This window comes from Pinus tabuliformis, chromosome 8, assembly GCF_031772625.1.
Source record: "Pinus tabuliformis cultivar Carrire ecotype Pingquan chromosome 8, CPIR1, whole genome shotgun sequence".
Classification (NCBI taxonomy): Eukaryota; Viridiplantae; Streptophyta; class Pinopsida; order Pinales; family Pinaceae; genus Pinus; species Pinus tabuliformis.
Genome location: NC_142294.1, coordinates 12,430,728 through 12,442,749, shown reverse-complemented (window position 1 = coordinate 12,442,749; position 12,022 = coordinate 12,430,728).

Sequence of the window (12,022 nt, the reverse complement as noted above, 5' to 3'; positions counted from 1 at the left end):
TTCAAGACAAAAGAGGACAATGACGACACTTTGCGATTTGGAATTGAAAACTTGCTTTCGATACTTGAAAAGCTACTAATTCAAATCAAATACAAGAGTAATAGTGTAATCAACAATTAAGAACAATCGGATTCTCTTCTATGACTGAAAATGACACTTGCAACACTTTCAAATCAAGAAATGACAGTTCAATTACGCTACTTCTTTGTAAAAGAGAACTGAAAATGGATCACAATACATAAAAACATTTACAATTCTTTGCACAATGGAGGTGGAATAATGGCAAGGAAGGGGGTTTCAATAGAGGTGTACTGACTATAGACAACAAAACTCCTGAATAGAGCTGAAAAGAGTGAACATAGAAACCAAAATCCAAGAGCAGAAGAGGCGTTGTCTGATCAGCGCACCTGTAACACAGGGAAAGTGAGATGCAGCACACCTACTACACTCGGGAAGTGCGATGCATCCTGATTCCAAAGAAGAGACAGTGTGATGGTCTAGGGATGAGACTTCAACTGGTTTCTGGGTCACAGTTTGCAACTCAGTTCAGGGATTCAGACCGAGCAAGTGGTAATCAGTAAATAAATCACAGGGGTAGATCTAAGGAGGTTACTAGAGTCACCACAAGGGCAATTAGAGATCTTGTAAATCGATTGTTCAGTTCATAAACAAAACCCAGAGATAAATTGATGCAGCATTGATCTACTTTGCACTTGCATAGCAAATGCAGTTCGAAGGCTAACTGGCCTGACTTCAGGCTCCGTCTGTAAGTTTATAAAGCAAACAAATATAGACAAACAAACAATCTATTTGATCCCCAGTATGGTCGCCATCTTGTTATCGGGAAATATAGTGTCTATGTAGAGCTGCTAGTCCCACTAAGGCTGGTAGCTACCTTAGAAACAAACAAACTAAAACCACTTTTGTTTTCCTTTATGAGAAGTAGATAAGAGGGGAAAGAAGGAGACCAACCTCTGTCTTGCACTTGGTTCCTTGCTTGATTCCTCTCCCTTCTGATAGATCTTTGCCACTCGCTTCCTCGTCTACCCAACTTCAAAGATCACCTGTAGAATCAAAGCAGCATAACACTATCCAAGAACATAGATCTACTATCATAAACAATATAGGACCAGATATATATTGACCACACAAATGCATATATCATCAATCATACAAGAATGTGGAGGAAAACTTGAATAGCTTTATTAATAATCATGAATAGCAAAGAGGATTACAACCAATTGTTCTGACTCATCCTCTCAACAAGAAATCCCTTCTTCACCTCATGAAAAGCTTAGATCACCCAACACTATGATGTTACACCAAGAAACCAGCAGCACTTCCTTACAAGATGCAAAATTCCAGCCCCTAGATCTCTTGGATGAGGGATCCATATATAGATGTTTGCAAGGGGGGTGAATCAGATTTTGAGATTTGATTAGTGTCTTCTTTCTGATAGTTCTTGTTTCCACTTGGAGATCTCATTGATCTTGTTATCACTTAGAACTAAAAATTTGATGCATATGATTTTCTAGCCTAGCCCGATGAAGGTCCTTGTTAGTTTAATTTCGTTTTAATTTTCTTCCCCTAGGATTTGGAGTTTTAAAGAGTTTTTTAACTCAAGTCATTCTCAACTCCCATTGGTTCTCCTCCACCCATCATTTTTCTATAGCCACATCTTGTTTTATCTGAGTCATCGTGTCTTTTAGTAATTTCCCAGCATAATTCCCATTCGCCAATTTCGCAGCGCAATCATGATTAAACAGTTTCGCAGCGCAATCATGATTAAGCAGTTTCACAGCGCATCATGATTAAGCAGTTTCGTAGCACATCATTAAAATTTAAAACTAACAGCGCTGCGAAATCATGGATTCGTACTTCCGCAGCGAATCTTTCCCGAAATATCAAGTCCGTTAGGTGAGTCATCAACCATGTCTTCTCATGTCAGTTCATATATCTCTCCTATCACGTTTTAACGCTCATTGCCACTATCACCACCACTAGATCTGTTGATACGCATGTATTATCATTCCCAAAAAAAAAAATTCACCGTGCATAAGCCTTAATGATGGCCGTAAGTCTTGCATGAAGGACAAATCTGCAAGATTATGTCTTGAAATGTTTTAAGCAGAAAGTTTAAATTTCAAGCGAGGCTGAATTCAAAAAAGAAGTTGAATCACAACTCAACCGGAGCTGGTAGTCTTTGTGTGCGAAGATTTGGAAGAATCCATGGAGAAAAAAGAGCACAGATCTGGTAAACCTCTAAGGACTGAACCCGAGGGCCTGGATATAACGCTGAGAGATGAAGGGGTGAAGAAAGCGTTTAAAAACGCCGGGTGCTGGAACTTTTGCAAAAAATTACAAGGAGGTCATGCGCAGGTAACTAAAGAATTTGCACTAAACTTCACTGGTTTGAATTCAAAGGTAGCTATGTTAGAAGTGCAGGTTTCTCTAGAAGCAATGTCTGCTGTGACAGAGATCCCAAGAGGACAAGAGGAATGGTTTAAAAATTTTAAATTTGACATGAATCCTTGTAAGGAGTTTTTAAAGGATGCATATGTAAATGAAGATTTGAGTAGGGGAGTGCCCAGGAATTATGTCAAAGAACATTATGCTCTCTTACTCACCTGCATACAGAAATATTTGACTTGTGAAGGGAGATATAACAAGGTTTATTCTTACCATTTCAAACTGCTTTTGCATTTCACTGGGAAAGTCTCCATAGACCTACCTTTTTATTTGTTCCGTAGCTTGAGTAAGATGTGTGATAAAGTTCAGCTGAGAAAAGAGGATTCTGAAACATCTTTGTTTCATCATGGTTTGATCAATCTACTAGTTTTAGATGGCCTCCAAAAGATAGACAGAGACTGGAATTCTTTTATTTTTATGGCTGGATTCCAAAGCAAGACTGGCCTCACTCCACAACCGGCCAGAGATTTTACAATAGCTGAGCTCCAAAAAGAGGCAAGAGCTAAAAGGGTTCCAAAGTCACAGCTAAGAAAACCAGTGAAGCCTCTCATCATCCAAGATCAACCTCAGCAAACAACTAAGGAAAAGGCTCAGGGTAAGAAGACTATACCTGAAACAAGCACATCTGAAGCAGTCTCAAGGGTAAGAACAAGAAGTCAAATAAATAAGGAAAAAGGTAAAGTTGTAGCAGTTGAAGAGAGCCCAGTGTCCAAGGCAAATCTGAATGATTTATTACAGGCCATTGAATTCGAGCAGTCTCTACCAGTCCAAATTGAATTGATGCAGTCAGAGCAAGAAGGTACCAAGAAATCCAAGGCTTCAAAAAGGCTTAAATTTGATAAGCCAGCTGAAGAATTCATTTTTAAACCTAGAAGACCTATGACAAGGAGGTTCCAACAAGTACAGGAAGCACTGCCGAGAACAGAGGAAACAGGGGAAGGAACACAAAAAGACATGGGCAAAACAGTCATTTCATCTCAAGAAGATAATATAGCAGCCATACAGAGACAATTAGAGTCAGCCAAGTATGAGATTGCTAAGCTGAAGAAGGCCGCTAGAAAGCATGCAGCCATACATGCAAAATATTATAAAACCTTATGGGAAGGAAATGAAGCTGTAAAAGCTCAGTTGAATTCAGTGGTTGATGGCCACGAACAATTTCACACCTGGAAAGTACCAGCCATCAAGGAAGCCAGGTATATCAGAAGGATTAATATGCAACTGAGAGCTGGGAATAGAGCTATGAGGAAACAAATTGAAGATTTGAAGACACAGCTGAGCCGGCTGCCTGCTAAATGAGTTTTTTCACTTCAAGTAAGGTTTTGTTTCAAATTTTTGACAAATTTGCTTAATATTATTTCTCTGAGGAAATATAAATCCCTGTTCAACATGTGGAAACTCGAAGGGAGTTTTTGGCAATCAAATATGCGGTTGATAAAGATCTTGGGTCAAAGGCAAACTGTTTCAAATAATTCAGCAGTTTCGTAGCGCGCTACGAAACTGCTGAAGATGTTGTTTTTAACGCAAATCAAGTAGTTTGAATTAGAAGCGGGAATTTTGAAAGGGAAACGGCTAAAGGGTGTACAAGACATCAGCTAGAGCAAACAACAGCCAATCAGGTCAAGACAGATGGATGTTTAAAAGGATTGAATATTCAAATCCAATTTTGAATTTTTGTCATAAAGCCCCTTTATCACAGTTCAAAATATATCAAACGATTTGCCTGCAAGGAATTTTTGCCTGTACACATGTTCTTGAAAAGAGCTTACAACGCATCAAGGACGTGGCAGTCTTCCACATCTTGGGTAATTAAAAGCTAAAGAACATGCTTCTGTGCATTCGAAGATTTTGGAAAAAACTGAAGCCGAGAAGCAAGGGTAACCTCCAAATATCTCTGAGCAGTTAAAAAGTTTCAACATTCCAGGTCAACATGGGGCATTAAATACCCATCTCAGTCATTTCAGCCAAACTGAAAGAGGACCAGGTGTCAAAGAACGAGGAGAAGTCATCATGCATACAATATGGAGGTAGAGTCATAGTAGATTTAGAACTCTAAAAAAGCTCCAGTCAGCACTTTATTGTATTTATTAGTTAATTAAATAGTTGATAGGTGTCATTAGAGGTAGTTATCGAATTCCCCTCATGCTGGAGGAGGAATCTCGATTAGTTAAAATAAAAACTCTATATATAGCTGAAAGAGCAATGTAATCAAGGTTGGAAAACTTTATGACAGAGCATTGTATTTGGCTTATGTAAAGATAGAGTTTCAGTAATATAATTTGGCTTTACTTCTCAGGATTCATGAAGGATTTCTATGTTCAGAATGTGTGATCTTATCTTTTCCTTAATGTTTTTTACAGTTGTATAGATGTATAATCACTCAGAATTCACTGATTGTGCTCTGATTTCCTGTATGCATTTATAAATTGTGGTTCCCTATGAGTTATGTTCTGAATATTCAAATGCTGAATGCCCTGACTTCTATGTAAAGTCAAGATCATTGTTTATTGAGGTGTTGTTGACTCCATAGGCCCAATGGAAACTTGTTTAATGTTTTTCCAGCATCCATATTTGTCACAGTTATTTCACAAAGAGTTAGCCATCTTATCTTAATCAAAATCATTAACTCATCTAGAGAGAGCCCTCTCAGGTTGAGGAGGCTAAGCCTCAGCCTAAAGTAGGTTTGAAATAGTTACTTAGAGTCAGCCTGACCAGCAGCCTATCAGGGTCTGATTTTGAGTTAACAGATCTCTTACTCATCCTTGGGCGATTCTGAGAGGCAAGTGTCACAGGAGAAGTTTCTGGAAGATTCCATGATCATCCACCTCGCAAACTGTCTCCGCCACTTATCTATTCTCGTCCATCGCACCCTATAGAAGGGCTTTTCAGTATGCATTTCACCTCCTGTGTGCATTTAGGTGGGATGCACCGCACCCTCAGCATTGAGCAATCCGTATGGTCCAGTTTTGACCATTTCTGAGTAGTTTTTCGTGGAGAACTTCTGGGAGATGATGTAATCAATTGACCTTGTTCTTTTAGGGGTTGGAACAACAATTTTAGGGAATTAGGAGCCCTTGGTTTATGGACATATTTTATTGGGGTTGCAGTGCCCAAAAATGTCTATAACAGGCAGTCAACTGCTTATTACCCACAGGGTAATGGGATGGTTGAGTCCTTAAACAAAAGTTTGGTAAATATTATCAAGAATTTATTAGTAGATAACAAAAAGTCATGGCACAACCATGGGGGCTTCACTAGGGAAGAAATATCATAGCACATGGGTTCATATTGGGTGATATATATTGAGGTAAAATTGACATAATATATTGGGGGATATATAGGGGGTAAAGGGTTTTATATTGCCATGTACAAAAAATGGAGCTCAAAGTCAATGAAAAAAATAAAGGCATATAAAAAATATTAATGAAAAAACGGATACCTACAATATTTAGTGAAAGTAGGGGTTTCTTTAATTGGGAAGGTGTATTGGGTACATATTGGTAGGGGCTTAAATTATGTGATTTTTAGAGGTATTTTTCAATATGTAGTCAAATTAAGGGTATTATTTAATATGCCATGAACAAATGTGACATGTTAGAGGTTCATTAAGTGAAGCCCCTGTGGGCACAACAAACTCATAAATGCACTTTGGGCTGATAGGCTCACCACAAAGAAATCAATTGGCATGTCACCATACCAATTGGTTTATGGAATGGATGTTGTTTTTCCATCCTCTTTGGGAATTCTAGTCATGAATTTAATTCAACAATTGCAGGCTAAGCTAAATGATATTCAAAGGAGGATTGATCAGATAATCCAGTTGCAGCAATCCAGGGAAGAAGTTTATAATAAGGCTCAAGTTATCCATGAGAACATCAAGAAAGTTTTTGACAAAAGGAAAAAAGTAGATGATTTCACCATTGATGATAAAGTTTTAAAGTGGGATTCTAGAAGAGAAGACAAAGGGAAGCATGGAAAGTTTCACAATTTATGGATGGGACCTTATGTCATTTATGATTTTAGAGGGAATAATGCCTTCTTTATCAGAAATTTGGATGGGACGAAATGACCTAGTGTACATGTCGATGGCACGATGCTCAAACACTATTTCTCTAAGCAATAGATATTTTCTTATCATTTATCATTGTAAATATCATTGTCCTTATTGTTTGGATTGGGTAACCTATTAACAGAAATTTGAAGCCCACAGAGAAGGCCCTGAGCTTCTATTGATGAGTTACCAAAAATACTAAAACAAAAGAATCAGAGGTGGATGTTGCTGAAATAACAACTTAAGGCTACTGATCAAATGTTCTTGGCACCTCACAGGGAGAGTGTCATCCCCATCTAGAGTCACTGCTAGGAACTTATAATTTATAAGATCTCAAGGTAATTGAGTATTATATCTCAGGAATATTATTTTGTAAATACTTGTCAATTTGCTAATGGTTTCCAAATAAAAATAAAAATAAAATAAAAAATGAAAAGAGGGTATAAAGAAGAAAAATAAAGATAAAAACAAGAATATTGAAAATAAGAAAAGATTGAACCCCACCAAAATGGATTGAGGCAAGAATAATACTGAAAAATAAAAAAGAATAATACTAAAAGTGTTGCAAGTCTAAATGGCACTACTCATAAATAGTTTTTGCTTCATTACTGTAAAATAAAAGCTATGTGCATCTTGTTCAAAATGCCACAATTTCTAACTTTAGTTTAATCATACAGTGTAATCATGATTGAACTACTTTCAATTTCTGTAAATTAAGAAAGAGAATAAAGATTTACCAAAAAATTTAATTTGGGTAAATCATTAGTTAGGTAGAAAATGACATTGATCCAATTGTTTAATCTGGATCAATATGAGAAACAAGGGATAGGATAGGTGGTTTTTCATTTTGTATAAAAGAAAATAAAAATCGGTCTTCTAGTCTAAGTGCACCCTAGAGACAAAAATAAAAATGCTAGAACCCTCAGGATCCGCTCCCGCACTTCATCCATCGCATTTATCCATTTTCGCCCCCCCCCCCCCCTCCCATCATCTTTTTACCTTTACTGTCGTGATGGGGGTCCGGAAAGCAGTTGCCCCCACTGAGCCTTGTCCCTTACGTGTCATCCTGTGGTGATTTCACACCCTGCCCCCTCACTAAAACCATTAACTGCCCACTACCCCCTCCGGAAACGCCTTCCCTCATCTATCCTGTCGCGCCCCACCACTCTTCCTCCACCACTCTCTGCCTGCCACATGGCATGAACCAATTAAATGCGTTCCCGGACAAAATAACCATTCTTCATTTATTTCGATTTCTCTTGGGTAATTGTTTAGCCTAACGGTCTTGTGCCATTTCCAAAGGGACATTCGTCGCATCATTTAAATACCTTTTAGCTTGTCATTATCACCCCTTTTCACTCTTGTTGTTTCTGTTATTCACAGTTTCACATGGCGATCTCTACTAGAGCATTTTTGCAGCCAAGATTATGAAATACACTAACATTTCCTTTCCTTTTCGCCTAACAAACCATTATTGCTTCTATGCTCGGTAAGCCTCCTCCTCAAATTCAACCTATTCATAGATCTTTTACAGTCATGCCTCCTAAGACTAAGGCTCAAGATAAACCCATTAATCCTTTAATTTCCCCTTCTGTAGATTTAGATCATACACCTTTAGTTGATAGGGATTACAGGATAAATGAAACTCAGTGTGTTGGGCCATGGAAAAGGTATGTTTTATCCTTATATTAGCTTAATTAATCATTCGTATTTATGTGTTTATCTTCATTTTAGGAATAAATATAGAAGAAACAATCGCAAAAGCTGGATAAAATCGATCATTGACGAATTGGGTAAATCAGGGCATGAAAAACTAATCTTCACTATCATTATATGAAGGAGCACGAATTGAATGATTGTTGTTCAAATGACAGAACAAAGACAACCAAGAAAGGAAAAGGACAATGTCTCGATTATGAAAGAAAACGGAAGACCAGGAGGATCAATTCTATTCTATGATGAAATCAGATTGTCAAATCCGAAATCATTCACTTTTATCCGCTTATCTTTCTAAAGTTATATAAGGCCACACAACGAAATGAATAGCTAGTTAGAAAATTTTAAGATTGTAACTATTCATTTTGGACACAAAATACTTTCATTACTGTGACGCTATAACTCTATCAACGAGTTTAATGAAGAATATTGTGTTTTACGTATAATCGCATTCTGGGTGTCTTTTGGTAGTGACTTCTGGAGACTTTGGGCCCGGTCGATAAGATATTTACTACTTTAATTGTGTCATATTCATTTCTTCTTATTCTGGTAATCGTTTATTACTGTTAGTTTGTGAAATTAACATTATTCCAATCATTGCGAGTAATGATGATTATGATTTGGTTTTTCCGTTCAAACTAGATTCTAGACCTTGTGTGTTTTACATATGTGTGTTAATCTTTACCGAATTGATCAGGTTATTTTAAGTATTTAATTGTTATTTATTCTAAAGTAGTGTTACCAAAGATCTCAAGCTTATAGTTGATTGCTTTCCATGAAATGTTTGCATAGTTACTTGTTGTTAAATTGTTGTAGCTTTCCTTCATACTAAATGAATTATTGTCGATAGCAATCAGATTTGCTGAGAGTGATTCCTTTCACTTGCACTCTGATTTAGTTCTTTGCATAATATATTAAAGTAGATTTGAGGATTCTTTAAAGATTTATTTCAGAATTGTTTTGGATTGAACTTCGAGAAGTAGATATTAATCATTGCAACGATTCTAAATAATTCCATTATGAATTAGCCTCTGAATTCACTTGCATAGACAATGTTGAACACTCTTGAAATAAACAGACTTACCCTGGGTTGATGATTAATGTAGGTATTAAGATTGCTTTTAACAATCATCTTAGAGCACCAACATTTTGACGTCATTGACAGGGAGAGTGTTTCAAAGAGATTTATTTTTTTATTTTTGTTGTAAAAGAATTGGGTTTAAAAAACGGGAGGTAAGAGTCTGTGTAACCAACAAGTAAAGTGCTTTCTCATTAGCCCACTATTCAGCAAATGCATAGTGGTTAAATAAGAGTATGGGTTTTATTTATGAATGAATAGGAATAAAAATATCAGAACCCCCCACCTAAATCCATAAAGCCCAAGTGATTGGTGAACCTTTGGAGATCAACTTTTATAGATAAAATCGTAAGAAAAGTAGAGTCTCAGGTATCAGTAAGACCCCAGAATATATCTAGAAAAAGCCCTATTGTAATCCCTCAGGCAGCAGGCTCACCATCGGCAGCCTACGCTGAGATTCATAGCCAAATTGGAGGATCTGAATAGAGCTTTCAAGTTACAAAAAATTTACATTATGATCCTTTACAAGAGGGAAAATCATGCAATCTAAGAGAAGGAGAGGGAGAAACCAGTGGAACTGCTAAGGTAGAGCCATTGTTGTCTGAACTAGGATCTCCTGTGATCCCAGATATGGGCAGTGGCAGAAAATTATCTAGGATTGAGAATACTCCACTTACTCAAATAGCACCCCCTGAAGTCCTTGAAGGATATTGGCACATTTTCGACCAAATGGAAAATCAAACACCTCAAGGTCAGACCTCGACATTGGAGTACCCCATAGTCGACCCAGGAGCCAATGCCCCTATGAAAGGTATTCCCTTGCAAAACTTACCAACCTTTCATGGGATGACCACAGAGGATCCGGATGCCTTCTTATTCGAGTTTGAAGTCCTGTATAGAGGATACAATTATACCACCAACCCTCAAAAATTAAATTTTTTCCCTTCTTCTCTAAAAGGAGCAGCTTTGAGGTGGTTCATGGGTTTAGGTGGACACACTATTAACTCTTGGGATGACATGAAAACTTCTTTTCAAATAAAGTATCAAGAATAGTGTAGGACTAGGGAATTAAAAGATGAAATCTTTAAGATGTCTTCAAAGAATAATGAAACTCTAGAATAATATGTCGAATGGTTTCACTACAATTTGCAGAGATCCCCTCACTCCACATTACCAAAAGAAGTCTTGAAATCCATATTAATTAAAGGAATGAAAGAAGAATTGATAGAAACTAGAAATTTGATGGGGAAGGGAGACATTTCTCAAGAGGATTATGATGAAATCATCCACTTGTGTATCAGGTGTTCGTGAGGTAGTACACGCATCGGGTGAGGAAGTCGAAATCTTATGTCTACAGGAATCAAACCACATAGCGAAGGCGTAGCAAGAATGGAAATCGGTAACCTCCTAGAGGACTTCAAGATGAACATCCTAGGTACCCTTTCAATGTAGTTGGACGTCCTGCAGGCCAAACAAAAACAAGCCCTAATAGAACAGAACTTGGCCGTTTTTTGCCCACACTACCAGAAGAAGCACAACCAACGAGAATTTCCATTGGACATGGTCCATACATACGCTATCTACACCAAGGACCATGCCACTGAGTAGTTTCCATCACTTCCAGGGATGAAAACAGTTTTTAAAGAAGTAAAAGAAGAGACAGGACCGATATACTTAATGAACCAGTGTCAACAGTGGTAAGGCCAACCCACAGGCATGTCAAAAGACACATCTCAGTTCTTTACTTCTTTGTCATTTAATCAGCAACAAAATTTCAAAGCAACGTGGCAAGGTCAATCACATTTCTTGAATTGACAGTCCCAACCATTTCCTATGTCACCTTGGCCAACTCTATCCTTTTCGAGTAATGGTTGGCCGAATTCTTCTTTTACTCATTTTGGGCAAAGTAATCCATATCAATCCCAGTGGTTGCCTCTACTTCACAAAATTCGAACTGGTCTCTGAATTGGAAGCGACCTTTAGGTATAACTAATACACCTATGGGGATAGTTCCTCAACCTCAACCTACATTATCAGCCCCATATCCATTATAGCAAAATCCTCAGCCCCTTTTGCATCCCCAACTACTAGCCCAACCGAATCCAAACCCCAATAACAAACCAATTCAACTGGTGCAAATTGTTGAAAACTAAGACTCCGAGACTATACAAAAAGAATTCAACAAACTTAGACTGAGATCAGGAAGCATTATCACTCCTGAGGAAGATAGATACCAACCACCAATTGAGTTAGAAACCCCACCTGTACATACACCATCGACTGTGACTGACACAGAAATAAAACAAGGAGAAGATACAGTTGAGCATAAAGATCCTGAAAAACTAATAGTTACTTCTCCCCTATTCCCTGAAATATTAACAATACCTAAACCAATTTTTTATCCGGACTTTGATCTCGTAGGGGAACTGAAAAATATTTTCATTAAAATTCCTCTCCTCTAGGCCATCCAAGATATTCCTATTTATGCTAAAACAATTAAAGAACTATTTGTGAAAAATCTTGTGAGGAAATAAAAAAGCTCCACCCACTATTCATTTTGTAGGGACCTTGTCTGATTTTCTCTCAAGCTGGGAAACACCAATAAAATATGAAGATCCTAAGAATCCCATAGTTACAGTCCAAATATATGGCCACTCCATTCCAAACACATTAGTTGACTTGGGTGCAGCCATTAACATCTTAACAAT